The sequence below is a fragment of the Equus quagga genome, chromosome 7, assembly GCF_021613505.1.
Source record: "Equus quagga isolate Etosha38 chromosome 7, UCLA_HA_Equagga_1.0, whole genome shotgun sequence".
Lineage (NCBI taxonomy): Eukaryota > Metazoa > Chordata > Mammalia > Perissodactyla > Equidae > Equus > Equus quagga.
Genome location: NC_060273.1, coordinates 81,958,397 through 81,971,627, shown reverse-complemented (window position 1 = coordinate 81,971,627; position 13,231 = coordinate 81,958,397).

Here is a 13,231-nt window from a genome sequence, read left to right as displayed (position 1 = left end):
GCCTCGAGGACGGCATTCCCAGGCTAACCTACTGGCCCCAGGAAGAGAATGACAGTCACATGGAGCAGAGTCACCCTAGCCAAGCCATCCCAGCTGAAGCTGCCCTAGCATACTCCTTAATTCACATTAGAAAATCACCAGCTCTCAGAATTATTGAACACGATAATTACACTCCAGTGTTTTTAAGAAAATTTTAAGGGAAGTGGTTGTAAGCAACGTTCAGATGTTTGCTACATGTTAGAGATCTTTTGATTAGAAACAATGATCTGCTAATAGACAGCTTTGAATGAGATCTTTATCCTCTCTGAGCTGTACGTCCTCATAAAGAAATATATGTGGAAGTCTGGTTACTTGTTGGGCTACAATTACGGAAGGGCACTTAACTTTTGCCAGATGTAGTCAACTGTCAGCATTATAAGTTGACCTCTCATTTCTTCCCCATGCCTCATGCCTTGACCATTTTATTTTTCTTAGCACTTTTGCCAAAGATAGAGAGGGCCAGGAGGAGGAGGAGGAGGAGAAATTCAAACTGGCTGTAATTCAAGTTTGAAGGCAGTGGTGATAAAAACCATTTTTCCTGTATTGAGACTAACTAAGAGTACCTGCCTCTTTCAGCACAGTGTTCTCATCTCTAGAAAAGCTTGAGATGAAATAGTGTGAGAGTTCACCCAATGCAAGTCTCAGTTGATCCTGTCTCGTCCCTGCTTCTCTGTAACTACGTCTTCCGCTTCCTATGAAGTAGGTAGTGAGCTCATGTTGAAATAGCGAAGTGAGGGGACTGGCCATATTCCAGGAGTTTATGAACAAATCGATCCTGATAAAAACCACTGAATCGTACACTTCTCTCTGCTGAGCCAGAGAAAATAATTGGTTTTCTTCTCTTAAGGCTAATTGTGTCCTTTTGTGGATAATTTATTTATTGATTTTTAAGAAGTAGCCGTATTTATTGTTCTGATTATATAAGTAATACATTCTTACTGCAAAAATTACCCCCCAATTCCAAAAAAGTACAAAATATTCCCCAATAACGTTTTGGGTGTAAGTGTTTCTCTTTTTACTTTTATCTAATCTCTCATCAGGAAAATCTTGTTTTATTCAATAGGTACCATCTTCACCTGAGCCTAGCACTAAAAGTGAAATGCAAGAAAAGACTAAAGATTGTAATAGAACACTAAATAACAGAAGAGTTAAAGTGTTGGATATGTCTGAGTGCTTCCATCTGGGCAAAATTTATGTGAAATCTTTTTGGTTTTCCTTAGCTGTGGGAATAATGGGTGAGAGGGTGTGGAAATCATTTCTTCAGTGTCTTTCATCTTCAATTTGATCTACAGTTTGGAGGCCTTTGTGAAAGGGATGAGGCCATTGTGCTTTGCAAAGGGTCGTTGGCCTGGGTGACCTGACTAAACACACTGGCTCCCGCCCTCTCTCCTCCTCCGTGCTTCACTGGAATGAGCCCACTTAGAAACAGCACGCTGTGTTAAGGTACTGATTTATTAACCAAATGCATTCAGAAACCTGAAATATGTCCAGAACCGTTCTACTAAAGTCCACTTAGTTGTGACTGGAGTGAAGAAGGCACTAAATACATACAATTTGGCTTGTGGAAGCCTTAGCATAATGAGCCCCCACTTGGTTTCTTCCATCGCTGACTTGAAAATGCTAAGTAAACGTTTAAATCATTCATTCCACCCGCCCCGACCCTCCTCCCACAAATCCTCTGTGCTGATAGAGAGAAGGGAAATAATTACAAGTATGAGACATTAGTCACCACGGCTTTGGGAGGTGAAATAAGCAAGGGAACCGGATTTAGTTACAAAAATAATTTTAATGTGAAGAATTGTTTCTAAGTTTTCTATTCTATGGGTTGGTTGACTTATCCTAAAAGACAGGAACCCAAAGAAGCATTTTCTAATAAGCCATTTCCTTTTTCATTGATGGAATAATGGAGGGGACAGATTGTGATTCTTACAATGGAGTATTAGGTTTGATTTGCTTTAAATTAAGTTGTAAATTATTGAAGGTGAAAAGCTCCCTTTATGAAACGTGAACACACAATACAACTTTGTGTCATGTCTAATGCAATACTTCAGGATTAGAGGGATGTGGCCAGGAGGTTTTCTGGCTAGAGGCCCCTGAGGGAGCATTATCTAAGACACAGTGGCAGTATATATACGTAGTTCTCCCTTAGCAGCGGTTTCACTTTCTATGGTTTTGGTTACCCGTGGTCAACTATTGTCCCAAAATATTAAATGGAAAATTCCAGAAATAATTCATACGTTTTAAATTTCATGCTATTCTGAGTAGTGTGATGAAATCTCTTGCTGTCCTGCTCCGTCCCATCTGGGACATGAATCATCCCTTTGTTGGATCCCCAACCGTCGACGTCATCTGTTCCTGACATCCAAACATAGACATTGTCATGGCTTAATGATCCACCTTCTAAGGTATCGTCACTAGGTCAATAGTAGCCTAATGCTACATTACAATGCCTACGTCACTGACCTTACTTCATCTCATCACATAGGCGTTGTATCATGTCACATCGTCACATCAAGGAGGAGAGTACAGTACAGTGAGTACAGTACAGTAAGATATTTCGAGAGAGAGACCACATTCATGTAGCTCTTATTACATTGTTATAATTGTTCTATTTTATTATTAGTTATTGTCATTCATCTCTTACTGTGCCTAATTTATAAATTAAACTTTATCATAGGTATATATAGGAAAAAACAGTGTATACAGTGTTCGGTACTATCCACAGTTTCAGGCATCCACGGGGCGTCTTAGAATGTATCCCCCATGGATAAGGGGGACTACTGTACCATTACTTTCCTGGCTATGACCAAGGCAGACATTACTAATCAAGCATGATAGTCTGTCAAACTACACTCAGACATGTCCTCATGATCTTGCTTATCACAAAATCTTTCCCAACTATTAGTGTGTTGAAGTTAACATATGGACTAAACTCTACTTGTCATTCTTGATTGAGGTGAATTTACCTTAATCTAGAGTGTGGCCCTTAGTTTTTTCAGTGTCTCAGACTCAGACTCAGGGAAAGTGATTCAAGTTCATTAAGTTACCGGAAGCCAAATAAATGAACACAGAGACAGGTAGATGATAGATAGATAAATGGAGGTGATTATCAAAGGAGATGATTCCTCTCTACTGGTGGGATGTGCTCCCTTCTTGCTGTTAGAATCCTTGGGAAAGTGGTTTGATGAATGTGGAATGGAAGCTAAAAGAGATGAAGAATTTTAAGGGCTTTTCCAAGCAACTGTGTGGTCCAATCTGAAATCTCTTTCCTTTCCCCTGATAAATGGACTAGAAAATATTTCTCCCTTGGGTGACACCAAATGGGCCCATGAACTTCTGGCATCTTAATCCCTTTCTGGCTCCCTAGGCCCATGTTTTTCAAGTGGGAGTACCCAGAGGTGGGTCAGGTAACAGAAGAAGCCAGAGGATAAACATGGTGACAGAGTGTCAGTTTTTCTTTAGGATTAGGAATGGGGCAAGAGGAAAAAGAATAATCACTATATATAGTAAATGTGTGTGTTTTTTTATATCTGCTAGTATATTAAATCTTTTTTTAATTGAGACTGAATTCAAATACCATAAAATTCACCCTTTTAAAGTAGTCTATTCAGTGTATTTTAGTATGTCCACAGAATCGTGCAGTCTTTACTACTATCTAATTCCAGAAAACTTTCATCACCCCAAAATGGAAAACCACACATATTAGCAATCACTCCCCATTCCCTACTATCTCCAGCTCCTGGCAGCTATTAATACACTTTTTCTCTCTGTGGATTTGCCTATTCTGGACATTTCATATGAATGAAATCATACAATATGTGGCCTTTTCTGTCTCGCTTCTTTCACTAAGTATAATGTTTTCAAGGTTCATCCAAGTTATAACATGTATCAGTACTTTATTCCTTTGTCTGACTAGATCAAAGTCCATCAAATGAATATGCTATATTTCGTTTATCCATTCGTTAGTCGATGGACATTTGGATTGTCTCCTTGGGGCTGTTATGAATAAGCTGCTATGAACATTCATGTACAAGTTTTTGTGTGGACCTGTGTTTTCAGTTCTCTTAGGTATACACCTCGCAGTGGAATTGTTGGGTCATGTGGTAACTCTGCGTTTAACTTTTTGAGGAACTAGTTAACTAATTTCCAAACTGAGTGCATCAATTTACATTCCCACCAGTAACGTACGAAAGTTCCAGTTTCTCTACATCCTCATCCTCACCAACACTTGCTGTTATCTGTCTTTTTAATTATAGCTCTCCTATAATTGGTGGGTGTGAAGTAATATCTCATTTTACTTTTGATTTGAATTTCTCTCATAACCAATGAGGTTGAACATCTTTTCATGTGCTTATTGCCCATTTGTATATCTTCTTTGGACAAAAGTCTATTTAAGTCCTTTGCCCAGTTTTTTTTTTTTTTTTTTGAGGAAGATCACCCCTTAGCTAACTACTGCCAATCCTTCTCTTTTTGCTGAGGAAGATTGGCTCTGAGCTAACATCGGTGCCCATCTTCCTCTACTTTATATGTGGGACGCCTACCACAGCATGGTGTGCCAAGCGGTGCCATGTCCGCACCTGGGATCCGAACCTGCGAACCCCGGGCCGCCGAGAAGTGGTACGTGCACACTTAACTGCTGTGCCACTGGGCTGGCCCCTGCCCAGTTTTTAATTGGATTGTTTATCTTTTTATTGTTGAATTGTAAGAGTTTTTAAAATATATTCTGGATATTAGATCTTTGTTAGATATATGGTTTGCAGATATTTTGTCTCATTATATAAGTTGTCTTTTCACTCTCTTGATAGTGTCCTCTGAAGTACAGAAGTTTTTAATTTTAATGAAATTTAAGTATCTATTTTCCATTGGCTGCTTGTGCTTTAGATGTCATATCTAAAAAAACATCACCTAATCCAAGGTCATGACGATTTATGCCTATGTTTTATTCTAAGAATGTTATAACTTCCTCTCTTGCATTTAGACCTTTGATCCATTTTGAGTAATTTAGCATATGGTGTGAAGTAGAGGGTCCAAATGCGTTTTTTTGTATGTAGATATCCAGTTCTCCCAGTACCATTTGTTAAAAAGACTTATTATTTCCCCTATTTAGTTCTTTTGACCCCCTTGTTGGAATTCAATTGTCCACTTTGGACTCAATTCTATTTCATTGATCTATACGTCTATCCTATGCCAGTACCACACAGACTTGATTACTGTAGCTTTATAGTAAATTGTGAAATCAGGAAGTTCGAGTCTCTTCCAACTTTTTCTTCTTTTTCAAAATTGTTTTGGTTATTCTGGTTCCCTTGCATTTCCGTATGATTTTTAGAATGTCAGTTTCTGGAAAAAACTGAAAGGCAGCTGAAGTTTTGATAGAGACTGAGTTAAATCTGCAGGTCAATTTGTTAAATGTCTTACTAAGTATTTTATCATTTTTGATGCTATTGTAAATGGAATTGTTTTCTTAATTTCTTAATTAATTCTTAATTTCATTTTCAGATTGTTCATTCCTAGTGTAAAGAAACACAACTGCTTTTTGTATATATATATATATATATATATATATATCTTGTATCCTGCAATCTTGCTGAATGTTTATTAGCTCCAATGCTTTTTATTTTTTGATGGATTCCTTAGAATTTTTTATATAACAAGGTCGTGTCGTCTGCAAATACACTTTTTTATTTCTCTATCACTGCTTTCTTTTGTAGTCAATAGATATTTTCTAGTGTACCCTTTAATTTCCTTGTCATTTCTTTTACTATATATTTTTAGTTATTTCCTTAGTGGTTACCTTGTTGATTATAACTTAACTTATAACCATCTGGTTCAGATTAATACCACCTTAATTTCAGTAGAACACAAAAACTTTGCCCCTAAATAGCTCCATTCTTTCCCTCCTCTTTTGTGCTTTGTCATACAAACTACACCTTTATACATTGTGCGCCCATCGACATGCAGATTTCTAATTCTTGCTTTATTTACTTATGTAGTTACTTTACCAGTGTTCTTATTTTTTCACATGGATTCAAGTTCCAAGTGTAGCGTCCTTTCATTTCAGCCTGAAGGACTCGGTTAGCATTTCCTGTAGAGCAGATCTGTTAGCAAAAATTCTCTGAGTTTTTGATTATCTGGGATTGTCTTAACTTCTCCTTCATTTTTGAAGGATAATTTTGCCATATCCAGAATTCTTAGTTAGCAGGTTGTTTTCTTTCAGTACTTTTCTTTAGGTACTATGTCATCCCGCTGCCTTCTGGGCTCCATGATTTCTGGCGGCCAATCAACTGTTAACCTCATGAGAGTTCCTTGTATGTGAAGAAGTCCCTCCCTCTCATTGCTTTCAAGATTCTGTTTTTGTCCTTGTCTTTTGATAATTTGATGCTGATGTGTCTAGTCTGTGAGTTTTAGTGTGTCTTACCTGGATTTTGCTGAGCTTCTTGATTGTATAGATTAATCTTTTTCATCAAATTTGAGAAGGTTTTAGTCATTATTTCTTTAAATATTCTTTCTGCCCCTTTCTCTCTCTCTCCTGTCCTTCTGAGACTCCTATCATACATATATTGGTGTTCTTGAGGATACCTCACAGGTCTCTGTTTCTGTTCGTTTTTCTTCTTTCTTTTTGTTCCTGAAACTGGATAATCTCAATTGACGTATCTTCAAGGTTGCTGATTCTTTTCTCTGCCTGCTCAAATCTGATGTTGAGCCCCTCTAGAGAATTTTTTATGTCAGTTATTGTGTTTTCCAACTCTGGAATTCTTACTTTTTAAAATATATAAATATGTGTCTATATATAATTTCTATCTCTTTATTGAAATTCTCTGTTTGGTGAGATAGTGTTCTCATACTTTCCTTTAGTTCTTTATACTTGATTTCCTTTAGTTCTCTGAAGATATTTAAAGTGGCTGATTTATAGTCTTTGTCTAGTGTGTTCAACATCTGGTTTTCCTAATGACAGCATCTGTTGGCTCTTCTCTGTGCTCAGTCCTTACATGAAGTTGTCTGGCTGTATCTGGCTACCAGAGCCATGACCCCATGGAGAGTGCTTGTACTTATGCAGAACATAAATATTCTCCCTTTTTCTACCCACTGTTGCTAACGGCAGAGGATCAGAAATGAGGAGGCTCCTCCCTGCATCTCATTAAATTACAGTATCTGCCTTCACAGCTGACAAGCACTAATATTTTACCTAAGGTTGCTTTCAAGAACTCTTGTGAACTGATTGACTCTCTGTCTCTGGCATACCTTTGTAGCTAAAAGACATTGGTGGTTGTCTACACAAAATAAAATAAGATCACTCTAGATTGTGAGATTTAAATTAGACATGAACTTTCCCCAGTGAAGGTTTTCTTTATCCCATTGGGTACAAATATGCAACCAAGGAAGACTCTATACCTTCTCATTATTTAAATCCATTCTTTTCAAATGAGGGTCTTTTAGTTTTAAAATCCTGCCTGAGAATTTTGACTAAGGACTGACCATTTGATTATAAGATTTCAGAATGTACTAAGCCTCAGTCAATAGACAACTCTCACTCTATCAAATGCTTACAGGTCCACAGTGGGCATATTTCCTCACCCAGTTTCACCATCTGCTAGTACTTTGACCAACAGAAAGCAAACAGCCCAGGGCCACCTAGGGAAACACAGACTTAGATCACCCCAAACCATGGTAAACAGATGTGATTAGCCCACTGAGCTTTGAACCCTGAAATTGCACCACACACAGACATGGTCAGAGCATTGCCAGAGGTTACAACACACACATTCTTGGCACCATTGTTCTGATTGACTCAGACCAGCTGACCATATTAAACTGAGTGGTAAATGAATTATCACAATGGAAGAAATGATGCTTTCCTATTCAGGGATTAAAATGTCTCTCTAGGGGCTGGCCTGGTAGTGCAGTGGTTAAGTTCACACGTTCCGCTTCAGCAGCCTGAGGTTCACTGGTTTGGATCCTGGATATGGACCTACGCACCGCTTATCAAGCCATGCTGCAGCAGGCATCCCACATATAAAGTAGAGGAAGATGGGCACAGATGTTAGCTCAGGGCCAATCTTCCTCAAAAAAAAAAAAAAAAGTCTTTCCAGCTATTGATACTTCCTAAAAAAGAAACTGTCGACATAAATGACTTTTAAAGTTACAGTACTACTTTGCTGTTCAACAACTCAAGCCATCACACACTCAGTGAGCAGTGTGTGCAAGGCACTGAATTGCTGTGAGAACATGAAGATGAGTAGGGAGGCAAGCAGGCCAGGAAACACTGACAACCTTGGACAGGGGAATGAGGGTGAGTGTGGGCCAGGAGGAGTGAAACAGGTTGACGGAGTGTTGCTTGTCCTGTAGCTGCCTGAGCCCATGAAGCACTTCAGAGGGCCTTGTAAATCAAGCCTAATCCCCCAGTTTGCTTGTTTCCAGCAATAAAGATGGAATTTTTGAATTTCATTTGACTCTAGGGAGATCTGGAACTGCTCCAGGAATATTTGTGTTGGATGCTATGAGAGGGGATAGGGAAGTAATTATTGGATATTTAAGTACGTGTGTGCAAGGACTAGATACATTTGTGTTTTTATCTGTTTTCAAAATTTACTTAAAAATTGTTTTATGAGAACGTATATCAGAGATATAAAACAATTTTTTCTGTTATTGCTAAATAGGAACTATCAAGAAAAGGACCTTGGTTGGATTTGTTGGACATGAAAGACAGACTGTGACCTTCAGAGTCGATCACTCTAGCAAAACTGAACCTTAGTCCGACAGCAGGGTAAACAGAGGTTTTCAGGGGAAATGCAACAGTCATAGCCTGGAAATATCTTTTGTACTTCCAAATTCTGATAATTTCTTTCTGCTGGAGATGTTTTCTCTCTGCATTTAACAAAAGGATACCCATCTGTATTAGTCAGGGTTCTCCAGAGAAACAGAACCAAAAGGCTGTGTGTGTATATAAAATAGCAATGTATTTTTTCTATATACAGAATATATATATGCACAAAATAACCCTCTCTATATTATACAATAAAGAGAGAGAGTTATTTTGAGGAATTGGCTCATGAGATTGTGGAAGCTGGGAAGTCTAAAATCTCCAGGGCATGCGGGCAGGATGAAGACCCAGAAAAGAGTTGATGTTGGAGTCCAAAGGCAGTCCGGAGGAAGAATTCCCTCTTCCTTGAGGGGCCCCCATCTTTTTTCCCTTAAGACCTTCAGCTGATTGAATGAGGCCCACTCACACTACGGAGAGTAATTTGCTTTACTCAAAGTCTACTGATTTAAATGTTAATCTAAAAAATACCTTCACAGAGACATTTAAACTAGTGTTTGACCAAATTATCTGGGTACCGAGGCCTAGCCAAGTTGATACACAAAATCAACCATCACACCATCCTAGCACCTTTGCTCCAGGACTAAGAATGTAACTGCGTGCTTTGACTTCAAGAGCTGAACTAGAACAGAAGCAAAGCTTGGCGTGTTATGGGAGCCTTCGCTGCACTTCAGGAAATTTCATTTTGTTGGTTTAATTTATGGAAGCTTTATATACCTAATTACATCTCGCTGAAAACTTGCCTTATGATCTGTCCAATTTAAAACTTTTGATGAGGAGTTAGACGGCAAGTAGGACATAATGAAAGTGATTGAGCCAGGCAGGCATCCTTAATTCTCACGTTTCATTAGCATGTTTTGCATCTTTGTGAGCACTCTGCACATCTCTTTGCATTTTACCTGTGCCAAACTATATAGACCAGAAAGGCGAGCAGAGCAGAGCGAGGAGCGGGTGGTGTGCTAGAGCAGACAGAACCCCATGAGGGAATATGAGTTCAGGTTAGCCCAAGGCCCCCACATTTTCAATAGCAAATGGCACAGGCTGTTCGTCTTATCATTTAAAAGCAATGTTAGTTGGAAGAGGGATTTCTGGCCCATGGTTTTTGAAACAAAAATCACCTACTTTGTGGCTTAGTGTTTTTATTGATCATTATTAAATATTTTGAAACATATTTTCATTATCAAAAGTTACAGTTTATCCTTTTCTTCCCAAAACCTTGTGAAAAAATTGAAAATGTTGCTTTGCCAAAATTAGAAGGGTTACACGTGAATCCTCCATTTAACAGTTCAGGGGACTTCGTTCCTTGATGTGTTTCTTTTAAAGAGAACAAATCACCTTTTTCGTTTTGCGTTTGCTACCTCATTTGTTTCTGCTCTTCGTTTGTACCCAAACTGAAGCTCACACAGTTTAAGTGATGACTGTCTGGTTGTGACTCCTGGGAAGCTCTCTTCTACCTCTGTTGTCCTGTCTCCAAGGATGGTCTCTCTGAGATAACTACTAACTCCTGGCCTTCAGAACCACAGGAGCTCCAGGTCTGAATATGGAGGATAGAGATTTTCCTTTGGTTTTTATTTTATTTTATTTTTAAAAATTTTTTTATTTATTTTTTTAATTTTTATTTTTTTCGGATGTACATCATATTTGAAATTCTGGATACATTACATCCTGTTCACCACCCGAACACTAATTATAGTGCATCCTTTCACATGTGACCCTAATCACCCCTTTTGCCCTCCCCCCTCCCTCCTTCCCCAATGGTAACCACCAGTCCAATCTCCAATGCTATGTGTTTTTTTTTTTTTGTCGTTTTTATCTTCTACTTATGAGTGAGATCATATCGTATTTGACTTTCTCCCTCTGACTTATTTCACTCAGCGTAATACCCTCAAGGTCCATCCATGTTGTCACAAATGGCTGGATTTCGTCATTTCTTATGGCTGAGTAGTAGTCCATCGTGTATAAATACCACATCTTCTTTATCCATTCATCCCTTGATGGGCACCTAGGTTGCTTCCAAGTCTTGGCTATTGTGTATAATGCCGCAGTGAACATAGGGGTGCAAGTATCTTTATGCCTTTGTGTTTTCAAGTTCTTTGGATAAATACCCAGCAGTGGAATAGCTGGATCGTATGGTAGATCTATCCTTAATTTTCTGAGGATACTCCAAACTGCCTTCCACAGTGGCTGCACCAGTTTGCACTGCCACCAGCAGTGAACAAGGGTTCCCTTCTCTCCACACCCTCTCCAACATTTGTTGTTTCCTGTCTTGTTAATTATAGCCATTCTGACGGGAGTGAGGTGAGACCTCATTGTAGTTTTGATTTGCATTTCCCTGATAGCTAATGATGTTGAGCATCTTTTCATATGCCTGTTGGCCATCTGTATTTCTTCTTTGGAGAAATCTCTGTTCAGATCTTTTGCCCATTTTCTAATTGGATTGTTGGTTTTTTTGTTGTTGAGCTGTATGAGTTCTTTGTATATTTTGGATATTAACCCCTTATCTGATATGTGGTTTGCAAATATCTTCTCCCAATTGTTAGGTTGTGTTTTCGTTTTGTTGATGGTTTCCTTTGCTGTGCAGAAACTTTTTAGTTTGATGTAGTCCCATTTGTTCATTTTTTCTTTTGTTTCCCTTGCCCGGTCAGACATGGGACTTGAAAATATGCTGCTCAGACCAATGTCATAGAGCGTACTGCCTATGTTTTCTTCTAGAAGTCTCATGGTTTCGGGTCTTACATTCAAGTCTTTAATGCATTTTGAGTTGATTTTTGTGCATGGTGTAAGGGAATGGTCTACTTTCATTCTTTTGCATGTGGCTGTCCAGTTTTCCCAACACCATTTATTGAAGAGACTCTCCTGTCTCCATCGTATGCTCTTGGCTCCCTTGTTGAATATTAGCTGTCCATAAATGTGTGGGTTTACTTCTGGGCTCTCAATTTTGTTCCGTTGATCTGTGTGTCTGTTTTTGTGCCAGTACCATGCTGTTTTGGTTACTATGGCTTTGTAGTATAATTTGAAATCGGGGAGTGTGATACCTCCAACTTTGTTCTTTTTTCTCAGGAATCCTTTGGCTATTCGGGGTCTTTTGTTGTTCCATATAAATTTTAGGATTCTTTGCTCTATTTCTGTAAAAAATGTTGTTGGAACTTTGATAGGGATTGCGTTGAATCTATAGATTGCTTTAGGAAGTATGGACATTTTAACAATGTTAATTCTTCCAATCCAAGAGCACGGAATATCTTTCCCTTTCTTTGTGTCTTCTTCGATTTCTTTCAACAATGTTTTATAGTTTTTGGTGTACAGATCTTTCACCTCTTTCGTTAAGTTTATTCCTAGGTATTTTATTCTTTTTGTTGCAATTGTAAATGGGATTGTATTCTTAATTTCTCTTTCTGCTACTTCATTGTTAGTGTATAGAAACGCAACCGATTTTTGTACATTGATTTTGTATCCCGCAACTTGACTGTATTCCTTTATTATTTCTAAAAGATTTTAGTGGACTCTTTAGGGTTTTCTAGATATAAAATCATGTTGTCTGCAAGGAGTGACAGTTTCACTTCTTCTTTTCCAATGTGGATCCCTTTTATTTCTTTTTCTTGCCTGATTGCTCTTGCTAGGACTTTCAATACTATGTTAAATAAGAGTGGTGACAGTGGGCATCCTTGTCTGGTTCCTGTTCTTAGAGGGATAGCTTTCAGTTTTTCTCCATTGAGAATGATATTTGCTGTGGGTTTGTCATATATGGCCTTTATTATGTTGAGGTATTTTCCTTCTATACCCAATTTATTCAGAGTCTTTATCATAAATGGATTTTGTATCTTGTCAAATGCTTTCTCTGCATCTATTGAGATGATCATGTGATTTTTATTCTTCATTTTGTTAATGTGGTGTATCACGTTGATAGATTTGCGGATGTTGAACCATCCCTGCATCCCCATAATGAAACCCACTTGATCATGATGTATGATCTTTTTAATGTATTGTTGTATTCGATTTGCTAGTATTTTGTTGAGGATTTTTGCATCGATGTTCATCTGTGATATTGGCCTGTAATTTTCTTTTTTTGTGTTGCCCTTGTCTGGTTTTGGTATCAGGATAATGTTTGCCTCGTAGAAGGAGTTAGGAAGCCTCCCCTCCTCTTCAATTTTTTGGAAGAGTTTGACAAGGAGGGGTATTAAGTCTTCTTTGAATGTTTGGTAGAGATTTTCCTTTGTATGCCTCATATTCGCTTAAAGCACAGAATGCCCAAAAGCAAAGATAGTGCTCTCTTCTGCGAGAGACTGAAAACATAAGTCTTACCTGAGGACGTGATGTGTGAAGGTGAGGGGTCTAGAACATGCATGGAGAATAAGTGACAATAAAGAAACATTTTAAAGT